The sequence below is a fragment of the Budorcas taxicolor genome, chromosome 18, assembly GCF_023091745.1.
Source record: "Budorcas taxicolor isolate Tak-1 chromosome 18, Takin1.1, whole genome shotgun sequence".
NCBI lineage: Eukaryota > Metazoa > Chordata > Mammalia > Artiodactyla > Bovidae > Budorcas > Budorcas taxicolor.
In genome coordinates, this window is record NC_068927.1 from 43,577,367 (window position 1) to 43,590,820 (window position 13,454).

Here is a 13,454-nt window from a genome sequence, read left to right on the forward strand (position 1 = left end):
TGTCAGGCTGAGGTCAGGCAGGTGAAGATTTAGGAAGGCAGCCCACAAAGTTTCCCCGCCACTGGGTTGCCACCACTTACAGAAACGCCCGCAGGACGCAAGCGAGAAAACAGATCTTTCTTTCGTGATGGCTTTAGCACTCCTCTGGGGATTCAGACGTGGTGTTCCTCCACCACCAGGAGGCTGCGACAGGACTGAGTGCGAGGATGCAGAGGACCCACGGAGGGAGCTTGGGCGCCCGCGCTATTGATCCGGTGGCCCTGGCGGTAAGGGCCAATTGAGGGAGAAACACCATTTTCCCCCTGCTTTTTGCAGGGCCAAAGAAGAGACTATCCATGGAAGGTAATGGAGCTGTCACTGAGGAGAGAGAAGTGGAAATTCACGGTTCTCTTGTGAGGCAAAGACATCTGTGTTATTGCACCCTAAGCCAATAGTTTTTAAAACAAAGTCATAAAACAAGCTACTGTATATAAGAGAGGTAGAAGCTACGCAGGGCTCCCCTCACACTGTGTGGGCTTCTGAAAAGAAACAAACTTTAAAAAAAGGGGTGGGGGCAAGATGGTGGGTGTACAGGGCACAACCCTGGGGTGGAGGTTGGAGCTGAGCAGCTGGGTCCTTCCGGGCTGTTGCTCCCTGCCAGAAGGAGCGGCCCGTTCGCAAGGCCAGGGAGCAAGACTCAGCCATGACGGAGGGAAGGTAGGAGGTGGCCGGGACAATGAGCAAACAGGAAAGATGCACGGCCCCGTGTGACCACCACCACCACAAGCCCAGGAGAGGCTGCTGCCAGACAGGAATGTCCCTGGAGATGTGACTCCCGCGTGCACCCGTGCTGAGCACCAGCGTCCACCTCTAGCTTTCACAAACATCTACCTGGTCAATTTCCAAACTGCTGTCCTCATTTGCAAGTGAAGAAATGACAGCTTGGAGGGATCCCTTGATTTGCCAATGTCGTAGTGTGGGTCTTCTGACCTCAAATTGAGTGTCTTTTTTTTTCTTTCTTTCTTTTTAATAACACCTTCTTTTTCCATCTTCTCTATCAAGAGAGATCTGTCTGCCTATCACTGAAGCCCATCCCCCTGCAGGGCACCAGATGTACTGATCCCACGGATAACCACGTGAGACACTGACGCACGTTGTCTGTGGGCACAGCCTGCTGAGATCTTATCTCCAGCCTGGTGGCTTGACTAGGAAGATATCAGCAAATGGATCAGCCATCCAGATGGTGAGTTGTCCTTGGGGTTTGTTTCTAAGGGGTATGGTTTGGGCCTTATGACCACAGAATTCAGAGTTGGAAAGAGCTTCTGTTCACGATCTGCCCTTGATGCCCTGAGAGGTGACAATCCAGGCCTGGTGTACTAGAGGGGTCTGCCTTCACAGACCCTGTGAAGGGCACTGGCCACCCTTTTGTACCAGGTAATCCCACCTGGTGGCCTGGGTCTGGATAAAGATCAAAAGTCCAACAATCCGTCGACTGGCCTGTGACCTCTAACCCAGCATCAAAAGATAAGCTGAGCCAATATATTCTGAGGAACGGGAGAGTAAGAAACATGTTGTTGGGTTGGGGCAGGGACTGCCCATTGGCAGGCTGGTTTTAGGGATTAGGTCTGGTTAAAGCCAGAGCCATAGTGACATGCTGGAAACTCTTGCAAGCTGAAGTTCTGAAGAGCAGAAGCTTTGAGAAGGGAAAGAAGACAGCGGGAGGCAGAGTACAGAAGACCAGTGAAAAGCAGCTGACTCAGGTCAGAGGGGAGTCCCCATGGTCTCTAGGGTGGTCTGACTCCAGCTCCAGTCTGTGGGAGTGGGCCCAGGGTATTTGCCCAGGTTGTGCACTTCATAGACAATAACGTGGGCTCTTCCACTGGTGGTGGCACCAAGGGACCCCTGCCTGATTTCCGGTACCCGAGTTACACACTGGAGGGTTGTGCTGAGCCCCACCTCTGCCTCAACATGGGTGACTTTTGGTCTGGCCTCTCTTAGGACTTAGTGTTCCCCATCTGTGAAATGGAATAGCAACGCCAATTCTACCAACTTCAGTGTGGTTGTGAAGAAAAGAGGAGACTGCAGATGAGAAAAGGCTTGCAAAACAAAATGTTTTAAACATGCAAATATAAGAGCGTCCTTTCTCTGACATCATCTGTGATGATGGTTCAGACAGGAAATGAATGGAATGAGTCTCCTGGGACCAGGGTGGCACAGCTCATGGGCAACAAGCTTTTTTTCCGTCAGAAGGACAAGTGGTACCATAGACACTGTGCCCACCCGTTCCCCAGGGTACCGGCTCTCAGTTGCTCCTTCTCTGGAGAACTGCTCTTTGCCATGGGAGCTACCCCTCAAGAAGCTATGCCCTGATTCTTATCACCACGGCAACCACAATCAATGATTGACTGATATAAAAGGCATTGGCTTCCAGTTATGGTTTATGCGCCAGAACACTCTCCCCCTGAATTCAAGACTAGAATGTCCCTGAGACCCCGTGTTGCTGGAATCTTTCTCCTGCTGTATTCTATTCATTCCATCTCCTATAAATCTCAACTCAGGATGCTCTCGCAGGAACCGTTTTCACAGGAGACCTTTCTGGCTCAGGTCTGTGTCTGGAGAGCCTAGCCCAGAGCCACAGTGGGCTGGGAACTGAGTGTCTGAATCAAATCCTCACACAGTGAACTTGCAGCTCAGCCACCATACAGGCCTCCAGGGTAGGAGCAGGAAATAGACTCTGGGCCCTAGATTTTTAGGCAGGAGGCTTATTCAAGATTGTGCTTGGCATCAACCAGTACTTCAGGGAGGAAAGCAGGACTGGGCAGAGGGTGAAGTTGAACTGGAAGGCAGTTATGCCCAAGCCTTGGCTAACCCCACAGGGAGCTCAGGAACTGGAATGGGCCTTCGGAATTGCCTACCTGATACCCACCTGACTTGTCACTGGACATGGGCATCCCCCAGGGCTGCCATATGACCTCGAGGAGGCAACTTTCCTCAGAAGAGAGTAATTTTTGTAGAGGAATTCAGCAGAGAGTTGTCTACTATCAACATTCCCAGAAACCGGGGGAAAGGTCCTTTGATCCCCAAGGATCTTTGTGCATATCCCCCAAGTCCTCCCACCCTGGGGTGAGCACAGCCCTCCCCCAGAGTCAGAAGCTGCCAAGTATAAAGGATTCAGAGGCTTTTAAAGAGTCGTTTTAGCGCATAACTCGGTACCTGCTGCTGCGCAGGTGGATCAGGCATGGAGTCTTCATGTGGAAAGGCTGCCACACAGGATGGGGGCTGGCAGCGTGGGACCAATACCTTGGCCACACTAGTTGTAAGTCTTCAGAAGTGCAGCCCCCACTTCAGCTCTGTGAACCCACCTGCCTGCAGAGATTCAGAAGGGATGTCAAGGAGTGAGCGATGGCTCTCCCTCAGCTCCACTGAAGAAGACATTTTTTCCCGGTATTTTCCTCGGTATTCATGTGCAGGATCTTTTCCTCTACACTCTTGCAAAGGGTATTCTGAATGAGTGTGAGAAGAAAAAATAAAAGGAATCTTTGTAATGTATATTAGTAACATTTAATTAGCCTTGGATTGCTTATTAAGTGATGATTATTCCTATTATGTCTGTCACAGATGAACGACTACATACTGTCTATGGTTTATGGACCTAAAGTTCTCTGCTGAGTGTCACAAATTCCCATTATGTCCCCAGCACTGGACTTTGCATTTGGAGTTTGGGCAGAGGTGAATGGCCCCCGCCACACAGGTAGATATTTCCCCATTGACCTGGCCATGGAGTAGGGTGGGACCAGCCTTACTTCTGGTAAGAACAGAGGACTCATTAAGTGACACATTCGTGATGGGGTGTCCTGACTGGTGGGAGGGATTGAAGCCACGGAAACTAACAACACCTCCGGGGCATCATCCTTCAGGGCGTCATCTTCTGCAGTGAGTGCCATCAATCTGGGTCTTGTGGATGTCCCACTAGAAGGCCCTTAGAGATCGCAGTATTCAATTTTTTTTTTTTTTTTTTTTTTACTGCTAGGAAAACAGACTTCAGAGAGGAAGTGAATGTGGTCACAGACCAGGACTGCGACCCTGAAACTCCCCTGTGTGCAGGAAGCAAGCTCTACATTTGGAGCCAGGGAAGATCCTTCTACTCAAATGTCTTCAGGTCTCTGTCTGTCTTCATGCCTTTCCCCATTGATGTCCTTGGTATATAAGCTAAAGAACTTAGAAATATCTTGACAGCCCTTTGTGCCAGGTTAAGACCTCCCCACTTCATCACTACCTCAAAGGTCAAGATGGTATGTGGATAAGCGGGCACTGTATTCCTCAAGTCTTATGAAGCCTGAAATCCCATCTTTTTTTTTTTCTACTGAATTCATCATGTTGTTCAGTTCCTAAGTTATGTTTGACTCTTTGCAACCCCATGGACTGCAGCACACCAGGCTTCCCTGTCCTTCACTATCTCCTGGAGTTTGCTCAGATTCATATCCATTGAGTCAGTGATGCCATCTAACCATCTCATCCTCTGCCACATCCTTCTTCTTTTACCTTCAATCTCTCTCAGCGTCAGGGTCTGTTCCAAAGAGTCGGCTTTTCATTATGCCCTTTTCCACATGAATACCACCTCTACATAAACCACTAACTCTTTAGCATAAATGAGTTTTCCAGTTCCCTTCATATGTGTTTAAAGCACTACGGCCTATGAAGGTCAGACACTGTTTAGGGAGTGGGATCTCAAGACTGTCCTGGAGCAGCACCTGGTCTTGAGAGAAGACTTGCACACCACTAAGGAGGGAAGAAAGCAGGCAAAGAGATGGTGGGGAATGAGTGTCTCCAGAGGATATGGCCAAGGATGAGGAGGAAGGCAGCTGGAGGCTGTAGAAGATCTGTTTCTACCGGTGTCACTGTTTTGTACACCTGAAACAGAGCTGCACGGCAGCTGAAAACCAAGTAAATCTGCAAATGAAATGTAAACAGAAAACTCAATAATTTTAAATCAAAAATATTAAAAACCAGCCGAACACGACTCAACAACATGAATTTAGCATGGATGGTGGTCCTGCTCCAAAGCATAAAGCTATTCGTGGTGTCCAGTGGCACCGAGTGTTGTGTATTGAACTTCCTTTCGATCACCATCCTTAACTTCATCTCACCCAAGCATCGCCTCCTCAGCACAGGAGACAGATGGTGGAGGATGGTGGATTCAAGAGCCCAACAGTCTGGGGCTAAGTCCTCCTCCTGTTGTTTCTGCCGTGTGAGGTTGGGCAGGTGGCTTCACCTCTCTGTGCTTTAATGTCCCTCTCTGTCATCAGAATGGTGACTGCCCCACATGATTGTTGTAGCATGTTAATATATGTAAAATATTTAGAACAGTGCCTGGCATGATGTTAGCACTGTATGATATTAACAAACATAATCTTAGGTTGATGTGGCTCTTTCTAAATCACTTGTGCACATTTATTCATGATTCACATGTGAATGTATTCAGGAAGTTTGGTTGGGTTAAAAAAATTAAGATGAAAACATACTCTGTGAATCACTTTGTAACTAGTTTTTACTCGAAATAGCCCTTGAGCTTCAATGATTCCTCCCCTGGACATCCCCTACATACAGGACCTAAGCCACATATAGAAACCCTCTGCGCTAGGAGGAACCATGTTGCCAGTTCAGCCTCTGCTCTGTTGGTCTGCCTTCATCCAGCCTTCGGAGGGTGAGGCTACAGAGTTTCTATATGCTGATTCCATCCTGCTTGCCACCAGGCACCCATTACATCATCAAATGGCCCTGGTGCCACAGGCACTGAACTTTCCCAAGCTGAGGTTCATTTCAAGTGCACTAAGGCACAGAACAGTTTGGAGTAAATTTAGCCCATCCCTGTATGCATGTGGATGTATATACACTCGCATGCCCAGAATCACATTAGAACTGCTCTGGCCCCTGCATCAGGGCACGTGGGCTGCATATGTGGGAGCAGAGTCACCTGTAGTGGCGACCGCTCTTTTTTTTAATATATACAAAAATACTGCCATCCTCTCTGCCACGTCATTCCTCTTGCCGTCAGCTCCTCACCTTACCTGATGATGTAACACGTCCACAGACAAAATATTTAGCGGATGGCAAAGACTGAAGAGTGACGAGATCTCGAACAGAGCCGCCGGCCAGCAGCTCAGTTTCTGCTTCAGAGATGATGGAGCAGAAAGGATGGCCGCCAGCATTTGACTCCGCTTAGCTGCTTCTCATTAACGAGCTCTCTAGTGGAAGTCTTTGCAGCAACTCTCTGGCTCCCAGGCTTTGTCATCCCACCCACGGCAACCTCTGTTAGTCAATAATAACAGCTTATTTAAAAATAGCAGCATCAACTTGTTTGCACTGTTATCATTGGTACCTGGCTTCTGTCCCCGGAAGACTTGGGAGAGGTGTGAGACCTGCTTCCTCCCAGAGCCTCTCTTCTCTGAACCTACTTCCAGATCTGGGGAAAGACAGGCACGTCTTTAGCAAACACTCACAGTGTAATCGCCAGGCAGTTATAGTCGACAACAGTAAAATACAGCAGTTGGCGGCACGGTGGGTTCATTAGTCAATAAAGCATTGCCGTGCGTTTTATTGAATTGTAACCCTATTTTGACCTGATGCGGACCTTCTGGAGCTCCCACCTCCATATAAATCTGAGTGATTCATTTAGCATTCAAAGTCGGGTAAAAGGAGGATTTGGTCCAATTCCAATGTAACCTTGCTCCATTAGCTATCTCTATTATTGTCTGCCTTTGCCCCCCTCTTGTCAGTGGGGACATTTTGATAAGAGCTCATATCAGAAATAAATCAGGGAGTGAATGGCAGGATGTACATGAAACAGCTTTTCTATTGGCCACCTAAATATTTATATGTAAGCTGATTCTGCTCCCTGGATGCCCCCCAAAGGGCCCAAACCTGGTGAGGAAGTCAAGTGAGCAATCTCCCAGCTGCCCTATACCAACTGGCAAATTTATAGAAGTGCTTCACTTTTCTAACATTTGATTCAAAATAAATTTGACATGATCTAATTCATGTTAGAACACTGTGAAAAGCATTTTATTGTTGAGGTTGTGTATTTAGGGACTGAAATTTAGCCCTATCACTAATATTTCCACCCCAAAGTCAGATGAATATAAAAAATAAAAATAGCAATAGGGTGTAAGTCAATTTTATCCATACCAAATGTTTGAAATATCATAAATAATTTGCTATTTTGAAAAATCATATCCTGTTTGTAAGCAGCGTTCTCATTTGGGTTGGGTCTGTGATAATCTAAACAAGAAGGTGAATCTAAAAATTGTAAGAATGAGAAAAAATACTGATCAAATATTATGAAAATATGGATACTGATGAAAAACATCCCTTTTGCTTTTAGGAAATGTTATTTTTGAAGTGTAGGAAATATGAAACTTATTATCAAGATCCTGGGTCCATGATTTACTAATTTAAAAGACAACTGTTAGAAAAAAGAGGGAAAATACAAAAATTTATGGTCTACCCAAGAGAGAATAAGACAGGAAGAATGAAGAATTTAAAAAACTCAGCGTCAGGTACACCCTTTGACCTGACTGGCTGAGTAGGATGAAGTTGAGCCTTTTTTTTCACCCATTCCTGGTTGGAGAGCCCCAGAGCACCTGGTTATTTCCAGGATTTTGACACAGAGCCCCAACAACCGCATTCTGGGATGTGGTTTGGCTTTTTGACTAATCACGTGTCTGCTTCCTCTGAGTGGCCTTTCAGGCCAGTGCTCCTGTTCCGAAGCAGCCACAGCAGCATCCCTGGGAAGCACCAGCTAAGGGCACCCTTGCTGCACTGTTTGTTTCAGATGGTCCTCCTGTTCTCCAGGCAGCTGACACTTCTGCAAAGTGACTTAGGAGCACACGTGGGCAAGGAACAGAAGAGATTTTTTTTCTAGCCAGTGACTGCCGAGAGAAAGTGCGTTTCAGTAGCGGCAGAGTGGAGCAGGTTCTCAAGAGGAAGACTGGCAGGGTAAAGCTATGGGTTTTAAGAGGTCCAAACAAAGTTGGCATGGCCATGCAGACCAGAGCCACCTGGATACAAGAAGTGCGAACTTGACTGCAGTTTCCAGTGTCAGTTCCCAGAAAGGGGTGTCTGTTGCCCTGCCAGTCAGACCCCAAGAAGCAAACCCTGTGTGCAGGCAGCAGTTATCTTAGCCTCTTTCTCTCTCCTTCTGCCACATGCAGCCCTGATGCCCATAACTAAAAAAAGCAAGTTCATAATTTAATTTGAGGGGATCGGTTGGCAAATGCTCATTAAACAATTGGGTCTCTGCAAACGCTATCTTTAGATTTTTTTTAATTGACCTATTATTTTGCTTGCTCTGGCTGCCAGAACCCCCACCGCACACAAGGAGATGCTTGCTACCTGGACTTTCTTTGATGAATAGTTTTAATTAAAAAATTCTGTACCATAAGTATTTTAATGTTACAAACATACCAAAGGTATGCAGTCATAAATTTAAAAACACATTTAAATTAATCTATAAATATGCCACAAAATTGACAGGGCATATTTAAACAGGGGGATGTGGCATAGATAGCTAATGATGACAATTAAGAATTGTGTAAAATAAATGAAAATCAATACTCAGAACAGTTCGGGAAAAATGGGAAAAAGAGAGGAAGTAAAATAACACGTAGTTTGTCTATTAGGGGAAAAATTAGTAGTGGCTTGTATTCTGAAATGCCCGCTGCAGTAAAGGAAGGGTAGCTGATAGCATTCGTTTTTCATTGTCATGGATCATAAAAACTCCCACATCCCTGCTGGGGTGACTGGAGGGACCTGCTTGGACTAGCTGACCTGGAAGGAAGATGGCTTTGTTTTCATTTTCTAAACAACATCCAAACCTTGCCAGTTATACATCTGAAAGGAAACTATCAAAGGTTCCTAGATGCTGACATGTGGACATATTTTTTGCACAATTATTGATTTGTTTTCTGCATTTTAAGCTCCATGACAAGTTGTGGGGGTGTTTATATCCTAGGAGGCAAGAGGCTTCTGGGGCCAAGTTGACCAGCTATGACCAGCTTATGCTGTGGGCACCTCACTGGGCAAAGCCGACTCAGGGCCTCTGTGAGCATCCCTCTACAGAGCATCATCTGCAAAGACATGTGTGTGTGCTGCTCCCACTAATTCACCGAGCGCTCGGCTCAGCCCAACCAGGAGCTATGCGCTAACCTTCATTACTACATTCATATTAAAAGACAACTCTGCGTCTTTCAATCATGTATTTCCCTCTAATTAAGGCATATTCACTTTTTTCCCCTAATTAGGTATTCTTTGTTGCATAATGTTTGCTCTAATCTTTTGGAATCTTTCTCAATATCCAGTCATTACAGGCTCCCCTCGAATTCAACCAAAGCATGTTATTTTTTCTGCTAATTATATCCTCATTTACAGATTGGCGCCTCTTCTGATTGGCTCGGTGCACCAGTTGCTATGACTTCATTAGTTGCGTCTCCTGACCCTGTTATTTCTTGTGACAGGACTTGCTCCTTGTGTCCTGTGGCTCCAGATCCCAGGGTCACTTCTCACCAGGGCTGAAATAGTGTCAAACACACAGAGGTTTAGAGGGTGGACACCACTGCTGCAGTCACTAATTACTACACACAGCCACCGTACAAATTACCAACGCTGCTGGGCCATCCCTTCTTCTTTTTTTTTTTCTTTCTTTTTTAAATGACTGTTTTAAAGGTGTCATTAACAGGTTAGTTTCATTTTTAAAAACCTTGCTGATTTTTTAAAAAGCTAAGCATGTCTGTCTCCCTGCTATGGTTCCCAAAGAAAGCATCTTTCAAGTACCAAACCTCACAATCTTCAGTTTTGTATGGGGCTGCCACTGTGCCACTGTGTGAGTGGGGAATTTGGGTTTCAACTCAATTATTGTCAATCTCAAAAAATTCTGAATTTTAAAATGACAAAAGTGATGATAGTAGAATTCTCTCATTCCAGGCAGACACACGTAACCAAAAAAGAAAAACAACCAAATTAAAACAAAATTATATAAAACTACAACATACTAACATAAATTGCTGTTGTTATAGAAAATAGCAAGATGAAGCCCTCTGGGCAGCCAAATTTTTTTTTTAAAAAGAGTTTAATGGATTAGATAATATATATATAAAGAGATAATTAAAATGAATGAATTACATTTGCATACCAATGCTATCATTTTAATAAGCAGAGTAGAGAAATGGAATGTGAAAATTGGGGGATTCCCAGGGCAGACAATATGTTGTGATCCCCACTTTTAAATTCTAGGCCATCGGAATAACCCAGTTTCCTGGAATCAGAGACCCAGGAAGAATCAAGCCTGCAGAGTTTAAATGCAAGTTAGTTAATATGAAAAATGCTGTATCTAGTTGTTTGCAAAATTACTTTTGTTGATTAAAAGGCTCTTCAGAACTTCCGGCTGGTGAAAGGGTTTTAAATTGTCTAATGCTGATTGTGATTGCTATGCAGAAAAAAGGCAGTGCAAAGCAAACCATTATATCACTGAATCTTTGTTAAGCAGGCCTTGAAAGTGTCTGACAGCATAATTAATCTTGTGATATGAACAAAGAAACCAACTCAATAGTATTGAAGATGCTTATTAAAAATACTAAATACCTTTTTCCACTTAAAAACCTTTTGAAACAGTGTGGGAAGTGGCATTACCTTTTTGTTTTTGCAGCATTTTCAAGTAAAATTGATACTCAGGTCTACAGCGCAGCAGCAAAACTGTGAAGTGGACAACAATAAGAATTAGTTAAAAAAAAAAATCATGATTCCCGACCAAGGATGCTGGCTGGCTCACCAACCTGGCAGCTGCAGGTTCAGACAACGCCCCCTGGCAGCAAGGCCACTAGCCAAAGAAGTTGAAGCAGAATGAATGGTTGACAAATCCTCCTTTGATAACAAAAACCTACCAAGCCTGCTGCCTTCCCTTGCTCCCTTTTCTCTTGGGGATCTCAAATGAAGGCTCTGCATACAACCGTTTACAATTCCAAAGAGCTTTAGAGGCACAAGACATATTTGGATTATTGGGTGTTCTTTTTTGTTAAGGCAGAGTTTGGGGTCCAGTTATCAGGGTTTCCTGGGTCTCCTAGGGAACGCTGTCATGTCTACATCCTGGGGAAATGACCGAAGAAGACCCCAAGGGGCCACCAGCAACATTTCTAACCTGTGCGGGTGAGACAATGGTGCAGTCGCTGCATGCAGGTGGGGCAACTGTGGGGGAGGGGCAAGGGCTATGGTGAGCAGGGAGTTGGTGAGAGAGCTTCCTTCTATTGGCTGGACTTTTTTTACCTGGGATGGTAACTATAGAGACCACTGATACGTGACACTTTGCAGTCAACAATTTCAGTGTAACTAAACTTCACGTAATTTCAGTGCATGTACCAATAAGCATGTATTGAGCTCACACATCTGTGGAATGACCAGTTGGAGGTGTTGGCTGATCTTGACTGGGCAGCTCCATTAACTTTGGATGGAATGGCTCTGCATTCCCACATCTGCAAGTAAGATGGACTCAGCTGACCTGGATGGACCTAACTGAGGCAACTCGGTTCCCTGAGTCCCTCATCCTTATTGGTCCAAGCATGTTCTTCTTATGGTAATGGCGGAAGTGCACAGCAGCAAGCCTGGGAGGGCCTCTAGGCCTAGGTTTGTAGCTAGGAGCTAATGCCATGAAGTGCTCAGAAATAGTCACAGAAACAAAAAGCTTTGCAAAAGGGGTTAGGGAAGGGACTGAAAGAGACACATTAATGTGTTCATATTTAGCATACTTACATTCTGCCCTTTTAGGATAAAGAAAGTGTTAATATCTAGTTATAGCTTAAACTCTTTTGCAAACTAAGAATGAAAAGCATTTTTTTTTTTGTTAGTATTAAGGCATATAAATTGGAATGAACTATTAGTGTTCCATGATGCTGGCAATCAGAAGAGAGATCGGTGAGAAGAAGACTATAGATTGAAAGGGGATGGTTTAAACCATAATCATTTGTGCTTGATATGTTCATCTACCAAACAAAACACATAAAAAGAAAAATCCATAATCAACAGAATTAATAAGAAAGTTCAGCAAGATAGCTGGATAGACCACCAAACTACAAAAATCAATAGTATTTCATTTTACCAGCTATAATCATCCAGGAAAAATAATTTGAAAAGTAAAATATCACTCACAGTATCCACAACACATAAAGTTTACAGAAATAATACTTTAAAAGCTCTGATGATAAATTTATATTATAAACATGGTCATATTCTAAGCATGCCAATTCTCTTGTACTTAAATTTAATTCAATCTAAATATAAATTCCAGTGGGAATTTTGAGAAAATTTACGTATTTGTTCTAAAATTTAAATTTGTTTAAAAATTACTCTAAAATTCCGTGAAAGATATAAAAAAGCTAATTCAATAATCAAATGGAGACTAAAGACTTAAGAATTGTTATACCAAAAGTAGAGTCATATTACAAAGTCATACCAGTGTAAACAGTGTGGTATGGGCAAAGAGTACATAGACCGGTGAACAGATAGTATCAGAGATCTAGAGAGAGGCTGAATTCATTAGTAGGTATTCTTGAGAAAAGTAGATCACTCCATAGAGAAATATAAAAGAAGATTTCTACTTAATATCACATTCAAGTGGACTCTAAGTGGATTGAAAAATGAAAAGGTAAGGTGTAAATATGAACGGTAAACATAAACAATTATTAGAAGAAAACATTGCTGTGACGTAGGGAGAAGGTATTTTCTAAACAGAATTTTAAAAACTCAAAAGATAGGCAACAATATCTGCCAGATTTACTCACTTCAAAATTGAAGGCTTTTGGAGGACATATCAGATAAGTTAATAAACCAAGGACAGAATGGGAGATTTTGCAATATTTTAAATTGAAAAAGGATGAGTACCTAGATAGTAACCCCAAGAGAAAATGGTCAAATTCTATGTTAAGGCAATTTACAGAAGAGGAATCTCTAAAAGCTGATAAGTATAAAAGGAGAAGCTGAACATCATTAGTAATCAGAGATATGCAGAAAAAAAATTTTTTTAAGATAGCTTTTTATACCTTTACAAAAATTGGACTGCTAGAAAATCCCCAGTGTTTGTAGGGATGAAGGATTATAAGACATGCTCTGCTTAGCACTATTAAACACACACACTGCCCACAGGTCCCTGGCAAATAGATGTTGAATGAGCAGTGCATGCTGGGAATTTCCTGGAGAGCATGCTCAGGATCAGTGTCTCAAGGAGTGAAATTGAGAAGAGAAGTTGAATTGAAATGTAGTCACCACAAAATCTCACCTGTCACATTATTTTACAGGGAGGTCCAGAGCTAGAGGGCCCTGGATCTTGTATAAAGCAGCTCTGTAAGTCCCCTGGGAAGGACTCAGAGAAGAGGGCAGCCAACCCTCCTAGCAGTTGGGATTTCGTCGGTTCTGAATAGGCAATCTGGGTGACC

General features: G+C 43.9%; 1 pseudogene; it reads left to right on the plus strand.

Moving 5' to 3' along the window:
- Positions 1 to 206: 206 nt before the first annotated feature.
- Positions 207 to 13,454, plus strand: part of LOC128063923 (serine/threonine-protein kinase pim-1-like) — a 115,641-nt pseudogene continuing 102,393 nt past the window's right edge.